The sequence below is a fragment of the Ceratotherium simum genome, chromosome 12 (genome assembly GCF_057802395.1).
Source record: "Ceratotherium simum simum isolate JZ-2026a chromosome 12, ASM5780239v1, whole genome shotgun sequence".
Classification (NCBI taxonomy): domain Eukaryota; kingdom Metazoa; phylum Chordata; class Mammalia; order Perissodactyla; family Rhinocerotidae; genus Ceratotherium; species Ceratotherium simum.
This window is the reverse complement of record NC_141911.1, coordinates 40,477,156-40,491,890: the sequence shown is the minus strand read 5'-3', so window position 1 is coordinate 40,491,890 and position 14,735 is coordinate 40,477,156. Positions and strand designations below refer to the sequence as shown.

General features: G+C 36.0%; 1 long non-coding RNA gene across 1 annotated transcript in view; it reads right to left on the bottom strand.

Annotated features, from left to right (window-relative positions):
- LOC147915835 (uncharacterized) overlaps positions 1-14,735 on the bottom strand; it is a 154,504-nt gene that overhangs the window by 31,848 nt on the left and 107,921 nt on the right. Inside the window, exon 2 of the long non-coding RNA XR_015553743.1 lies at positions 12,310-12,396. This is a non-coding gene — a long non-coding RNA (uncharacterized LOC147915835). The remainder of the gene's footprint in view (positions 1-12,309; positions 12,397-14,735) is intronic.

Genomic DNA, 14,735 nt, shown 5'->3' with positions numbered 1-14,735 from the left:
TATATCTGATCCATGTAAGAGTAATTTCTCAATGTAAAGTGGTTTGTGGTCATAATTTGGTTTTTAATAAAATTTGACCACAGGAAGAAAATGGACTAGGAGTACTATGATTCCTATGACTATCCTGTCATTGCAAATTAATTAAATAGCCTCCTGGTTTGAAATGAGTCTCATGAATCTGCTCTAAAGAGGAGGGTCAGCTATCAGAGTATACGTAAAATCAATTTTCAAAGCCTGCCAATCTAAGGCCTGGACTTTGATACAATTTCCTAATGTCATAATTGCTACCCTGTGTAGCTTCTCAGGACACAGCCTGACTATAGGTAATTTTCTCTGGTATTAACATCTCAATCTGGCTGTTGGCTGCAGACAAATGTGTATTTAACATCTATATGCCCTAGCACATGCCCAGGCTCACGATGCTTTAGTTAACATTGCACATTGTCAACCTAAGTTTTCAAAAATTATCAGTTGTGAAAATTTAGCAAATTATGTTTGTGTTTAATTGCCTTATTTATAGGATAAGCTATTAATGATGTTAATTGCTTTAAATTTAGAATTATTGGATGACATCTGAAATTATTTCTGCCTTTTAAGAAAGTTAGATAATTTATAATTCTTAGTGATTTACTAAAAAGAGATAAAGAGATGATAAAGACATTTCTTACAGTCATCATAACCTTAAAAAGTATTTAACTAATTTTATTTAATCAAGAAAAAAACTAGAGTGGATAAAGACAACTCGAAATATTTTATTTTTGTGCATTTTATATGTTTTCTCTTGTAATTTTTTAAGGTATTAAAGCATAATTGCTTCCCACTTCCCATTACTAAATATAAAGGACATTTTCTTGCAAGGTCCAGAAATAAATTAAATTTCTTATTTCTAACAATCTTTGGTGGCTGAAACTGAGAAAAAACATTTTAATCCGTTTTAAACAGCTGAGAAAAAGAATAAGTAATGGAAGTCATTTTGACTGGATAGGAACCAAGTTATCAATGTTCAAAGTCAAATGCTCTCCTTTAGTTATTCCTAAATATGCTATGGCCATAACTGAACGCCTAATGTAACTTTTCATGGAAAGGGAAAGTTAAACCAACTCATACATGTGTTCTGTTATGCTACATGGCTCAACATCTATCCACTATGATTATCTACTTGCTGCCACTCCATTCCTTCAATTCACATTCTCATGTTGAGAAATACTATGCGACATGCTAAGGGCAGCAAAAAGATGACCAAGAAAAAGCCTGTGTCTTTAAGAGACAGTCTAGTTGAAAGGCAGATGTCTAACTACATGCTGTCTAAAAAAACCCACTTTAAACATACAAAGGTTAAAAGTAAAAGAATAGGGAAAAAATACTATGCAAAGAATAATCAAAAGAAAGCTGATTTGCTCTACTAATATCGTATAAATATGCTTTCTACAAGGGAATATTACAGTAGAAAAAGGGCATGGGAGTCAATTTTTCAAGAAGACATAATCCTAAATGTGTATGCATCTAATAACAGGGCCTCAAAATACATGAAGAAATAATCTGATAGAACTGAAAGGCTAAATAAACAAATCCATAATTATTGTTGGAGATTTCAACACCCTTATTTCAGTAACTTACAAAACAAGTAAACAAAAATATTAATAAAGATATAAAAGACTTGAACAACACTATTAAGCTAATAATTATGGGACACTCCAACCAAAATCTATATAGAATACACATTCTTTCCAAATGCAAGTGGAATATTTACCAAGATAGACCATATTCTGGGCCACAGAACAAATCACGACATATTTTTAAAATAAAATTTTGCAAAGTATGATGTCTGATATCAATAGAATTAAATCATAAATCAATAATTTTTTAAAAATCTGGGGGCCGGCCCGGTGGCATAGTAGTTGAGTTCACAGGCTTCACTTTGGCAGCCTGAGGTTCGTGGGTCCAGATCCTGGGCACAGACCTACACACCATTCATCAAACTCCATGCTGTGGCAGGCATCCCACATACAAAATAGAGGAAGATTGGCACAGATGTTACCGCAGGGCCAATCTTCCTCACCAAAAAAAAAAAGAAAGAAAGAAAGAAAGGAAGAAAACATCCCCAAATATTCAGAAGTTAAGCTTCAAAATAACTTTTGATTAAAGAAGAAACAACAAGAGAAATTAGACTATATTTTGAACTGAGTGAAAAAGAAAGCATTATATAAAAATATTTGGGATACAGATAAAACAGCCATTACACTAGAGGAAAATGCATACTTTTAATGCCTATATCAGAAGAAGGCGTAAAATCCTAAGTTTCCATCTTAAGAAACTAGAAAAAGAAGCGCCAACTAAAAACAAAGTAAATGGAAGGAAATAATAGAGATAACAGCATAAATCAAAGAAATGGACAAATAATAGAAAAAAATCAATAGAACCAAAAAGAAGTTCTTTGAAAAGTTCAATAAAATTGATAAACCTCTAGCCAGACTGATGAGGATAAATGCAGAGAAGATAGAATTAATCAAAATCAGGACTGAAAGATGGAACAGCTCTACAGGTTCTGTACTAGAGAAGTTAAAAAAGAATATTATAAATAATTTATTGACCATAATTTTAACATTGTAAATGAAATGAACAGATTTTTTGAAAGACACAAACTATCAAAGCTCACTCAAGAAAAAACAGATAACCTGAGTATCTATTAAAGAAATTGAATTTGTTTTAAAAACCTACCCACACACACAAAAAGACCCATATGTCTTCACTGGACAATTCTGCCAAACACTTAAGGAAGAAATAATACAAATTCTACACAAATTCCTCCAGAAAATTGAAATAGGAACACTTCCCAACTCATTCTACGAGGCCAGCATACCCTGACACCAAAGCCAGAGAGAGATATCATGGGAAAATAAAACTAGAGTCCATATTCCTCATAAACATAGATGCAAAACTCCTTAACAAAATATTAGCAAATCAAATCCACCAATATATAAAAATAGTGTATCATGACCAAGTGACGTTTAACCTAGGAATTCAAAGATGGGTCAATATTTATGGGCCGGCCCCATGGCTTAGCAGTTATGTGTGCGCGCTCCGCTACTGGCGGCCCGGGTTCGGATCCCGGGCGTGCACCGACGCACCACTTCTCCAGCCACGCTGAGGCTGCGTCCCACATACAGCAAGTAGAAGGATGTGCAACTACGACATGCAACTATCTACTGGGGCTTTGGGGAAAAAAAGGAGGAGAATTGGCAATAGATGTTAGCTCAGAGCCGGTCTTCCTCAGCAAAAAGAGGAGGATTAGCATGAATGTTAGCTCAGGGCTGATCTTCCTCACAAAACAAAAAACAAAAAACAAAGATGGTTCAATATTTAAAAATCAATCTATACTATTCACTATATAAATAAACTAACAAAAACTAAAGGATTCATCTTAATAAATGCAGGGAAAGTATTTGACAAAATTTGGCATCCCATTCATGATAAAAATGCTCAACAAACTAGGAATATAAAGGAATTTCCTCAAACTGATATAGGATATCTACAAAAAAACCTAGAGCTGATATCTTACTTAATAATAGAAAACTGGATGCTTTCCACCTAAGATTGAGAACAAGGCAAGGATTTCCACTCTTACCAATTCTATTCAATATTGTACCATAAAACAAGAGAAAGAAATAAAAGGCATACAGATTAGAAAGGAAGAAGGAAAACTGTCTTTAACTGCCAATGACATGTCTAGAAAATCCTATGAAATTTAGAAAAAATGCTTCTCAAGTTCGTAGAAGAGTTTGGCACAATAGCAGGATAAAAAATCAGTATATAAAAATCTTAAAAAGCTAAACATTCATCTGCCATCTGCCCCAGAAATTCCCACCTAATATTTACCCAACAGGAAAAAAACCCATATTTCCATAAGACCTATATGTGGATGTTCATAGCAATATACGACTGGAAACTAAAATTGTAAAAATCATAAAACCATTAAGTACTCAGTGCTGCATTTAACAAAATACGTGCAAGACTTATACACAGAAAACTCCAAAGCAATGCTGACAGAAATTAAAGAAGACCTGAATAAATGAGGAGATACATCATGTTAATAGATCAGAAGACTCAATATTATTGACATCAATTTTCCCCACATTAATCTATAGATTTTACACAATCCCAAACCAAATCCCACCTGTGCTTTTTGCAGAAATTAACAAATTGAATCTGAAATTTATATAAAAATGAAAATGCCTAAAAGACCGAAAACAATTCTGAAAAAGTAGAAAAAAAGTTCAAGCACTCAAACTACCTGATTTCAAATTTTTACTATAAAGCTATATCAATCAACATAATATGAGATTGACATAAAAATACACATAAATCTCAGAGGAATGGACATATATACATATGGCAAATGATATTTGATAACAATGTCAAAGTAATTCAGTGAGGAAATGAAAGTATTTTCAACAAATGATGCTAGAACATCTGAATATTCATAAGCAGAAAAATGAACCTCAACCATTATTTCATGTTCTATACAAAAATTAACTTGAAATGATTATAGCCCAGACATAATGGCTAAAACTAGAAAACTTCTAGGAGGAAATCTACGTGAATTTGGGTTTGGTAAAATTTTCTTAGACTGGACACAAAACAACCCATGATTCATAAAAGAAAACTTTTATAAACTGGACTTTATAAAAATGTAAAACTTATGCTTTTTTTAAGATACTCTTAAGAAAATTAAAAGACAAGCCACAATCTGGGAGAAAATAATTGCAAAACTCATATCTGATATAAGACATATCAAAATATTTAAAGAGCCCTTACAATTCAATAATAACAAGACAAATAACTTAATGGAAGAAGTGGGCAAAATTTTTGAACAGACAGTTCACAAAAAGAAACATGCAAATTGTCATGAAAAGACGCTCAACATTATTAGTCATCAGAAAAAGAATTTTTTTAATGATATTTCAATATACTCCCTCTAGAATGGCTAAAATTGAAAAGAATGACAGTACAAGAGTGGTAAGGATAAGGAGCAGCGGGATTTGTCATGCTGAAGAGAATGCAAAATGGTACAGTCACTTTGGAAAATAATTTAGTAGATAAATATATCCTTACCATATGACCCATCATTTCCACTCCTTGGTATTTACTCAAAAGAAATGAAAATATATGTTCATTGAAAGGCCTGCATGCCAATGTTCACAGCAGCTTCATTTATACTAGCTACAAATGGGAATAACTGAAATATCTATCAGCTGATAAATAGATAAACAAAGTGTGGTTTATCTATACAATGGAATAGTACTATTTAGTAATAAAAAAGAATGAACTACTGATATGTGCATTATGCTAAGTGAAAAAAGGCAGACACAAAACAAATCTTATGTTAGGCGGTAGTTACCTGATTGTATACATCTGTCAAAACTCTTCTAACTCTATATACTTTAAAAGTATTTTTATTGAATTTTATTGAATGTAAATTATACCTAAAAATATGCAAGTATAACTTAAAGTAAGGAGGTGGAATAGAGAAGAGGTAAAAAATTTAAGAGGTGGGTCCAGAGGTCCAGTAAGTGAACAATATGAGTTTCAGAAAGAAAGAACAGAAAAAATCAAGAAGGGGAAATCATCAAAGAAATAATTCAAGAAAATTTCCCAGAATTGAAAGACATCAGCTTCCCATTCCAACAGACCATTGCCTACTCAATAAATGGATAAAAACAAACTTACATCAAAGTACTTTGAGAACACCAGAGATAAAGGGAACATTTTAAAATCTTCCATGCCGGGGGTTGGGGAAGTGGGGATGGAACAGGTCACATAGAAAGTATCAGAAATCAGGAAGACTCAACATTTTTCAAAGCAACAAGGGAAGCAAGAAGCCAAAGGAGCGATGATTCCAAAGTATGAGGGAAATTATTCTATATACTGCTATACTGTCTATTTTCACTGTGAGGCACAGGAAAGAAATTTTCAGACACATAGTATTTCAGACTTCTTCCCATGGGTGAAGAAGCTACACAGGGAGCTACTGTGGCTCCACCACAATGATAGTGTGAATAAGAAAGAAGATAAGAAATCCAGGAAACAAGGAGTCAAACTTAAAAGAGGGTGGAAGTGAATCCCCAGAATGACGTGAAAGAAATCCCAGCATGAGAGCTGTTCAGGAATAGGCCAACCTGTTCTGATTAGAGCAGGTCAAAGAGGAAGCCGAAAGAATTGTAATGTTTGAACATATCGAGAGAAGGTTTAGAAAATTGGGAAGAACTTGAGGATAAAGTAATGATAAGTATATGGAAAACCAAGCAAATCAAAAACCATGACATTTATTAACTCTGGGACAAAAAAATTTTCAAGGAAAAGAAAGAAGAAGAGGAGGAAGTAGTCACAGTACATACCATTGCTCAGCCCTGAAGATATTTACATGGTCATGATAATGTGAACACACAATACTGGTCTAAACCAAAAGCATAACTATATCTGGAGGAAGGGAAGATGTGAGAGTTGTGGTGAGGAGAAGGGCTGGTAAAAAAAAAAAAAAAAGAAAAAGCGCTAAATTCTCTTTTTCCATGGTGGAAATACTTCGAATTAAAACTTCAAGAAATTAGCGATCTAAGCATGCTTTTTAACAAAAGAGTTGAAAGAGGTTGCCTTTGGGGAGTGGAAAATAAGGAGGCAAAGTGGGCAGAAGACTGTGCTTTTTCGTATTATTATGAAATGTAGAACAGCAGGACTATTTAAACCATGTGCTTGAATAAATTTAATAAAAATTAAAATCAATTTTTAAAGTCTGAAATCCAACTAATAAAACAATCATTCAAACCAGGAGTACGACCTGGGGCTTCTGTGGGGAGGAAATTGAGTCACTCTCTGCCTCCTCAGTTCAGCCTGACTCTGGTGTACCATCTAGACTGCTCATCATATTGTGCTACATTTATTTTTTAGTGTAACATTTACCCAGCACTTGCATTATGTCAGGCACTTTGTTATTAACTCAGCTAAGACCCTCACCGACTCTATGAAGTTGGAGTTATTATTACCTCCAGTTTATCAATGGGGAAGCTAAGGCACAAGCCATAAGTAACCTTCTAGGGTCACACAGCTTGTAAGTGCAGTTGCAGACATTCATACTCATGCAAGATGGCTCCAGAGTGTCTCAGCAGAGGGGATTAAGGATTCTATCTCCCACGAAGATACACCAAATGAAGGATCCTCCTAAACCAGGAAGAATGTTAGATACGGAGCAGCCAAAACATGCCCATTACCATTAATAAGCTGGGAGCTATATGGAAATTGCTGCATTAGGTCTTCGGTAAATCTCTGTCAAAAGCTAATAACATATCAATGTGCACTGGAGACAATCTTATGTTTTTCTTAATTATTATTTAAGTGAAATAAAACAAGGAGAAGTGGCAATCCCACCAGAAACCTGCTTGCTCCTTGGGTAAGATAGTAGTCTTAGAGATACTGGTTTGCAAAAAATAGCTGCTAACTGGGGCCAGCCCCGTGGCCTAGTGGTCAAGTTTGGCATGCCCCACTTCAGCAGCCCGGGTTCGGTTCCTGGGCATGGACATACACCGCCCATCAGTGGCCATGCTGTGGCGGCGACCCACATACAAAATAAAGGAAGATTGGCACAGATGTTAGCTCAGGGCAAATCTTCCTCAGCAAAAAAAAATAAAAAGAAAAAAGCTGCTAATTAATGCTTCAGGAACGTGTGTTCTAATACATCTTCAATATACTCTGAAGGGATTACCTGAGTAATTAGGTAATTGGACAAAAACTGGGACCTATGTCTCAGGATAAGTTCTGAATGATTCTAATGACACAGGATTTTTTTTAAAAAATTCCTTTCCTTTTTTTCACTTTGGGTGATTGAAAATAAGGAGAACTTAGGAATGAAAATATTGGGAAAGATCATTAGATATCCTGAAATTTGAGTAAAATTTCTCTTCCTTTCAGCCAATTTTGTGTCATTATTTGTAAATTATGCATAATCCATATTTACAACGAGATGACCATGATAATTCAGCGTGCATTTACCCCATTTTTAAAAATGTATTCAATGATGCAAGTATATATTTTTTTAACAAAATAAAATTGTGCTCTACATATTGGGCTGCAACTTGCTTTTTTTCTTCTACAATACACAATTAACACCTTTCCAGACTGAGTACATCGTCTTGCTTTGTTGTTCTTACTAAGTACATAGTATTCCATGATATGGATATGTTGTAACTCATTAACCACTTCATTACTGATAAACATTTAGATTGTTTCCAATTTTTTTTTTTTTGCTTATTACCGACAATGTCACAATGATCATCCTTGTGCAAATATATTTATAGATTCATATTTTTAATTCTGTAAGATGTGGTCTAGAAGTAGTCTTTTAAAACACAAATTAGATCGTATTTTTTTGCTTCAAAGCTTCTAGTGTCTTCCCAGTCACTCAAAATAAGATCCAAACTCCTTACCATGGCCTTGCCAGCCACCCGTCCCCACCTCGTGCCACTCTCCCTCTTCTTCACAAGAGGCACTCTCACTTTTCTTCACTTCTTCACCCCGTGCGTAATAACTTCCCTGGCCCCTTGGCCCCCACCACTTCCATCTTGCGCTGCGTCTCGTGAAGTCACGTCACATCCCCAGGCTTTGCTGAGCCTAGCAAGGCTCATCCCTAATTTGATGTACTGATTGTATATATGTTAAGATTCATGGACAACAATACTGAAGGTCTAAAATTGGTCTAAAATTATTATATCAAAGTTGAATATAAATAGGCTCATTAGACAGGAATAATGCTGGATTCATGATGAGTGTTAACAATGTAAGGATCCACAGAGTTCACCTATACACTGATATTAGAAATTATAGGTCACGGTAATAAATATTAGATATAGACATTTTCCTTTCCATTTGAGAAATAACCCAGAGGAAAGCATCTTTCTCTGCCTGGAATTCTATGAATGAGGCTTTGGCAGAACCGTTAACAGTGTTTGACATTCAAGGCTCCTAACATTAAGTCCATCAAACTAAATAACATTCAGGACATTGCCAGACAGTTCTAGACACACGAGACATTTGACATGACAACTGAATCAGGATGCTGGATCAGGAGAAATATATTTTCATTATAGATCCAAAAGTTTCTGATATTAACTAAATAAAAAAGTGCCTAAAATGTTGAAATGGAGAAATTTGCTCCATAAAACCAAGGTAGGTTTGTTTTTGTAAACCGGTGATAATAATGCCAGGAAAAAAAGTTAGTAAACCCTCATTTTCTGAGTATTTCCTCCATTGATGCACATAGAAAGTGTTTTTGTGTACGGGAGGTATAGTGCAAAACATATTAAGGATAAGACAACAATGCAAACTTTCACTTTGAGAGTTTGACTTATATAATTCTGTAATTGCAGACTTACAGGTGGCAGTGGGATTAGTTCCATCTAACTCATCGAAGCTCAGGGAAGCCACATCAACCATTTTCCAAGAAGCAAGAGACGCTATAAGCTATTGTCTAATCCATTCAGAGTGAACAAGTGTCTGATAGTCGAATAGCAAAAAAAAAAAAAAACCCACATACAATGGAAAATATATTTGCAATATTCCTTGCTGTAAAATTCTAAAATTCTCAATGTAGTAAGAGTTCTTATGAATCAAAAAGACAAATAACCCAAGAGAAACAGACTAAGGAGAAGGACAGGAAATTCACACAAAAAAAGAGTAAATTGCCAATAAATATGTTAAAAAATATATATATATCCCTAGCACATGGAAATATGAGATATTATTTGTCTCCTACCCCCTTTATATGAGCAAGGTTTGGGGATTCTTTTGAAGATGCTACTAAGTTTTGTTGACACTTTTGATTACCTTGCCAGAAAGCAATTTGGCAATTCATAGTAAAAGTTGGAAATTTTTGCATTCATTTCAAGTTTTGTTCTGTGTCAGACACTGTGCTAGGCACTGGGTAAAAAAACATGAAAAAAAGCCCAGCCCAGGACCCGTGGAGCACAGACTCCACCGGATGCAGGAGCACAAACGCTATTCCAAGGGAAAGGAGCTGCTACAGTAACTCGGGCTGATTTTTTTTTAATGGTGAGAGTTAGCTAGCTGATTGGAGGTGGTGAGGACTTGGGAAGGTTTTTACAAAGTTAATCACTAAAGGCTGCCAAGGCCCTTTATCAGAAGGAACTAACCAGCTCCCAGTGCAATTGGGGTAATAGAAACAAATTTCTTTTTAAGGCGCTAGGAGGGTGGATCAAAAGTGATCCCCAAAGGGTCTTATAAATATGGCGCCAGGGCCCAAGATGCAAACTACATGGGCACATTCTTCAGACCCTCCTGTTAAGGGTGATGCCTATGCTCTCTCAGCCCCCACATCCCAGTTCCTGTTCACATTACCCCCTTTAGTGAGTGATTTACAGTGACTGCTTTTAAAATGCAGATTTTTTTCAAGGTTTTATTATTAGCATATAAGTCATTAGAATTGTGGCTTCAGTACATTTACAGAAATTGACTATATATTCCAAGTGTCAGTCTATGCAAGACTCAGTTGCAGATTCCAGCCTGTAAGCTTTTGTTCATTTAACACTAATTTACAGAAATTGTGTTTTAAGACTAATGTACCACCAGTTCTTCTTTAGATTTATTATCCATTTTTAAGGACATTTTTTTTTTCTTCCTGCTTTCTTTCTTTTTGTATTTGGAGCTGATTTGAGTACTATTGACTGTAATTGTAAGATGTGCGCGTATGTGTTTAATGCACATTGAGATGTTTTAAATCAAAGAATTATAAAGGGAGTGCAAGGGTATACAATTCTCTTTTCTTAGAACACGGCTTTGATGGATGCTAAGAAAGATTTTTGCTAAATGAAAGAAAAATACAAATATAACAAATTAGATTGGCTTTTATAATTGGAAGGTGTTGGGGTTTCAGTGGAGACAAAAGACTGTATATTTTAGGCCCACTCTTTTCCTTGGGTCTCATTGAAAATTTGGCTCATTGTAAGAATCCACATTGTGGGGGAGCAGCTATCCAAGGTATTCTTTTAACTGTCAAAACAGAATTTCCATCAGTCTTTGCCTAAAGGAGCTATGACCTGGTTGGAAAATGCCACCAAGTATTAAAGCAAACTTTAGTTTTTTGACTGCCCCAGTATCATCCCACTTTCCTCCCACCAAGGGACTGGTTCACTGTGGTCTTATTTGGAATAGTCCATGAAGAACACTGACAATGTATCAGATTGGTCATGGTATGAACAATTTTCATGGCTGGAAATACAAAGGCCGGTGTTAAATGAGAGCCTTTATGGAGGCTTCAAACAGTAATAAATTCTGATGAAAAGTCTCCTACCCCTGCAGACCATCTTAATCTTTTTCAGGCACAGACTGGACAGCTTACAGGAGGAGCAGCAGTCCTCCGCGGGACAGGAGGGAAGAACAAAACCGGTGGCCTTTCAGTCAAGCTGAGAGGCAAAATTCACCCAAATTTCACAAAACAGACTTCAGACATAAACCAAATGAAACATTCTTTTCATAGCTGGCCCAATGGCATACCACCTAAAATGACCAAGTTCATATTCGTGTTGTCTGTGTATACATAAGGGTGAGCTAGAACAATAAACTGCTGGATATTGTGATTTATTTTATATTGTTACCCAAAACGAAATGACCTCTGGAGTATGATAAAGATAATATGACTTCTTTAAAGCAGAGAGAAAAAAAGGAAATGGAATAAGGCCTGGTGGCATTGACATAGAGAGCAAATAACTTGTCGCTGTAAGGGTTTCCAAGTCTCACAGCCCACGAAAGCCTGAACTCTGCTTGGAATGTGATAAGGTGGCCAGGCCTGTTGTGAAATACTTCTTTGGTAGGAGCTCTGAGCTGACAAGCCATATAAAGAAGTGTTGCAGATTAGAAGCTTATTTCTTGTCAACATATCAGGGGTGGTCCTTTCGCAGCCTAACAATCTGAGGGACACTGAGCCTTGACAGAAGAAGCAGAAAAGGCTGGCTTCTAAATAGGAAGAGAAAAGGGGCTTTAAATAACCTAATTGGATTTTAACTCACATTTACCGCAGCCTCCTAAAGTTGATGGGCAGGGGACTTGGAGCGAGGCAAGGAAGTTACTAGAAGGACCTAGAGCTTTGAAGTCAGACACTCTAGTCTGAATGCTTTCTTCATTACCGACCAACTGTATGATCATGGATGAATCTCTTAGCCCCCCTAACTCCCAGCCCCCTCTCTGTTGAAAGAATATAATAATATACCTCTCAGCCTTGTTTTATGCATTAAATGAGGTAATACATACCTCTCAGCATTGTTGTAAGGATTAAATGGGATACCAAGGGTATCAAACAGTGTCTGGCTCATCCTGGTTCCTTCTTCACCCATTCCCCTAAAATAAGAACATTGCAAAATCAGTGGACTCTACAACTTTTTATTGTACCTATGACACACAGCAATTTTATCTTACTAGGTACCACTCTTCTACAATTTCTGGCTTAAGTATTGACTACTGGATAGCGTATTTAAAAGTTTTCCACTTTTTTCTACATCATTGTCTGATATGGGAGTGAGCCTTCTAGTTATTTTTTTAATTCCAGTTGACAAGTACTTCTCTGGGAAAGTCGCAATGACTCTATCTTAATTTCTACTTGTACTGTACACCCTGAATCAGTGAACACTGGTCAAAGCATGACATAAAAGCAATATAAAGAAAAATGAACATTAAGCACACTAGTTACAACTACAATACATGCCTACAGTTTAAGGAATCATTTCCTAGTAGTAAGATTAGTTATGCAGACATGAGTTCTTCTAATCAGGAAGCAGCAGTGAATCTCTCTCTAAATTAACACTATAACATTGAAACGAGCAAGTTTTTTTTGTTTTTTTTTTTCTTTATTGTGAAATTTTTGTTGTACGTTATTGTTTGTCAGTCATCAGAAACAAGCAAGTTTTATTGGTTGTGTCTGGGCTAAAGGGTGCTGTGGCTTGTCTAGAAGTGATCAGCCATGATCCAATAAAAGGAATCAGAGAGTTTTTAACACTGAAATCAGACACTTCATGGTTAATCCCTACATTTTACAGAAGAAGAAACTGAGGCTCTCTGGAAGGTGTGTGACCTGCACAGTTACTGAGGGTCTGAGCCAGAACACAGCCCTGAGTCTCTTCTCAAAGCCCCGGGCTTTTTTGTGTGTGTTGCTGTTTTAGATCTCCCTAAACAGACTCTCTCGCTGTAATTACAAACTGGAAATAATCTAAACATTTCCTGAAGTTTTGAAAATGTCACACACTGCAGTGCCTTCTGACATAGCTTTCACAGAGATGGTTAGTGACACTGGAAAAGATGCTTTCTGCAAAAATGAAGCCAGCAGATGGTTATTGTGGAATAGCCATCCCAATTTTCAATCCTGGGAGTTATAATTAAGTACAGAGAAATGTCCCCTCTTTTGAATGATTATCCAGCTGTCTTGAGGTTTCCATCATCACCAGCCATAAATATCACTTAGCTCTTACCCTCATTTGTGGCCTGGTAATATACCCCACCAGGAATTAGGAATTCCTCATTTCTAAAGCTGGCTTGGCCACCCACTTACTGTGTGGCCTTGGACAAGTCATTTAGCAACTTTCTCAATCTTAATCATAGAGTAAGAATCTTGACTTGCATTATGAAGATGACCTTATTCGCACTTACTAAGGATTCCCATTTTCAAAGAAGATTAAAAAAAAAAAAAGCGACACTATCATATCACGTATATCTAAAGACTAGCTGTGTGGTTGTATCATCCAAACACAGCAAGACTAGAATGCAGGGAAAAAGTGGGACAAACTCTTCAGCACACTGCAGCTGAAAAAGAAGCTTAGTAATGAGCATTCTTACAAATTATGTTAAGCTCTAATGAAGACTGAATGTCCATAGAAATTTACCACTTCTCTAGTAAAACATAGCTCTGGCATGAAGCTTCTTTAGGAAGTTCCGGAGACATAGCCTTCATCCTTAGACTAGGTTAGGATGGTTTCTCTATAAACTCATCATCTCGTGATTACATAGATGTCATTTCACTTACCAATTTGTATTACAGTTATTTATTCATGTATTATCACTTTGTATTAAAGTTATTTATTCATGTAACTGGTAATATATCCCCCCAGTAGACTTTAGCTCTTGCAGGCAGGAACTATGTCTCACTCATCGTCCTATACCCACTGACTGGTACACAATAGGTGTTAAATACACAGCTTCTTGAGCTACCATAATGGGACAGTTGGTTGCATACGGGAGAAACCGTCCAATTTTATTCTCATGGCCAGTGGAGAAATGAAATGATGTTTTTCCAGTAGAGTTTCATTTCCTCAACTTATAAAAAGATGCTAATAAGGACTTGAACTTTTATGATCAATGTCTTCCAACTATCTTTATCTTAGGTCCTTGAGACGGTGGTCTCAGTATGGCTATATTCTATTGATTCTGGCTGACAAACACACACTCACTCACATACATACTCACCCACATACACATGCAAACTCACACATTCACACTTATACACTCACGTATTTACCACGTATTCACGAACGCACCTACTCACGTGTATACTTTCTCTCTCTCTCTCTCATACACACACACACACACACACACACACACATTCAAGCCAGAAGACATGCAGAGGAATAAAATATTGAGAATTTTCAGAGGGCAATAGGTGTATAGTAATCACAGAAAGACTAATAATT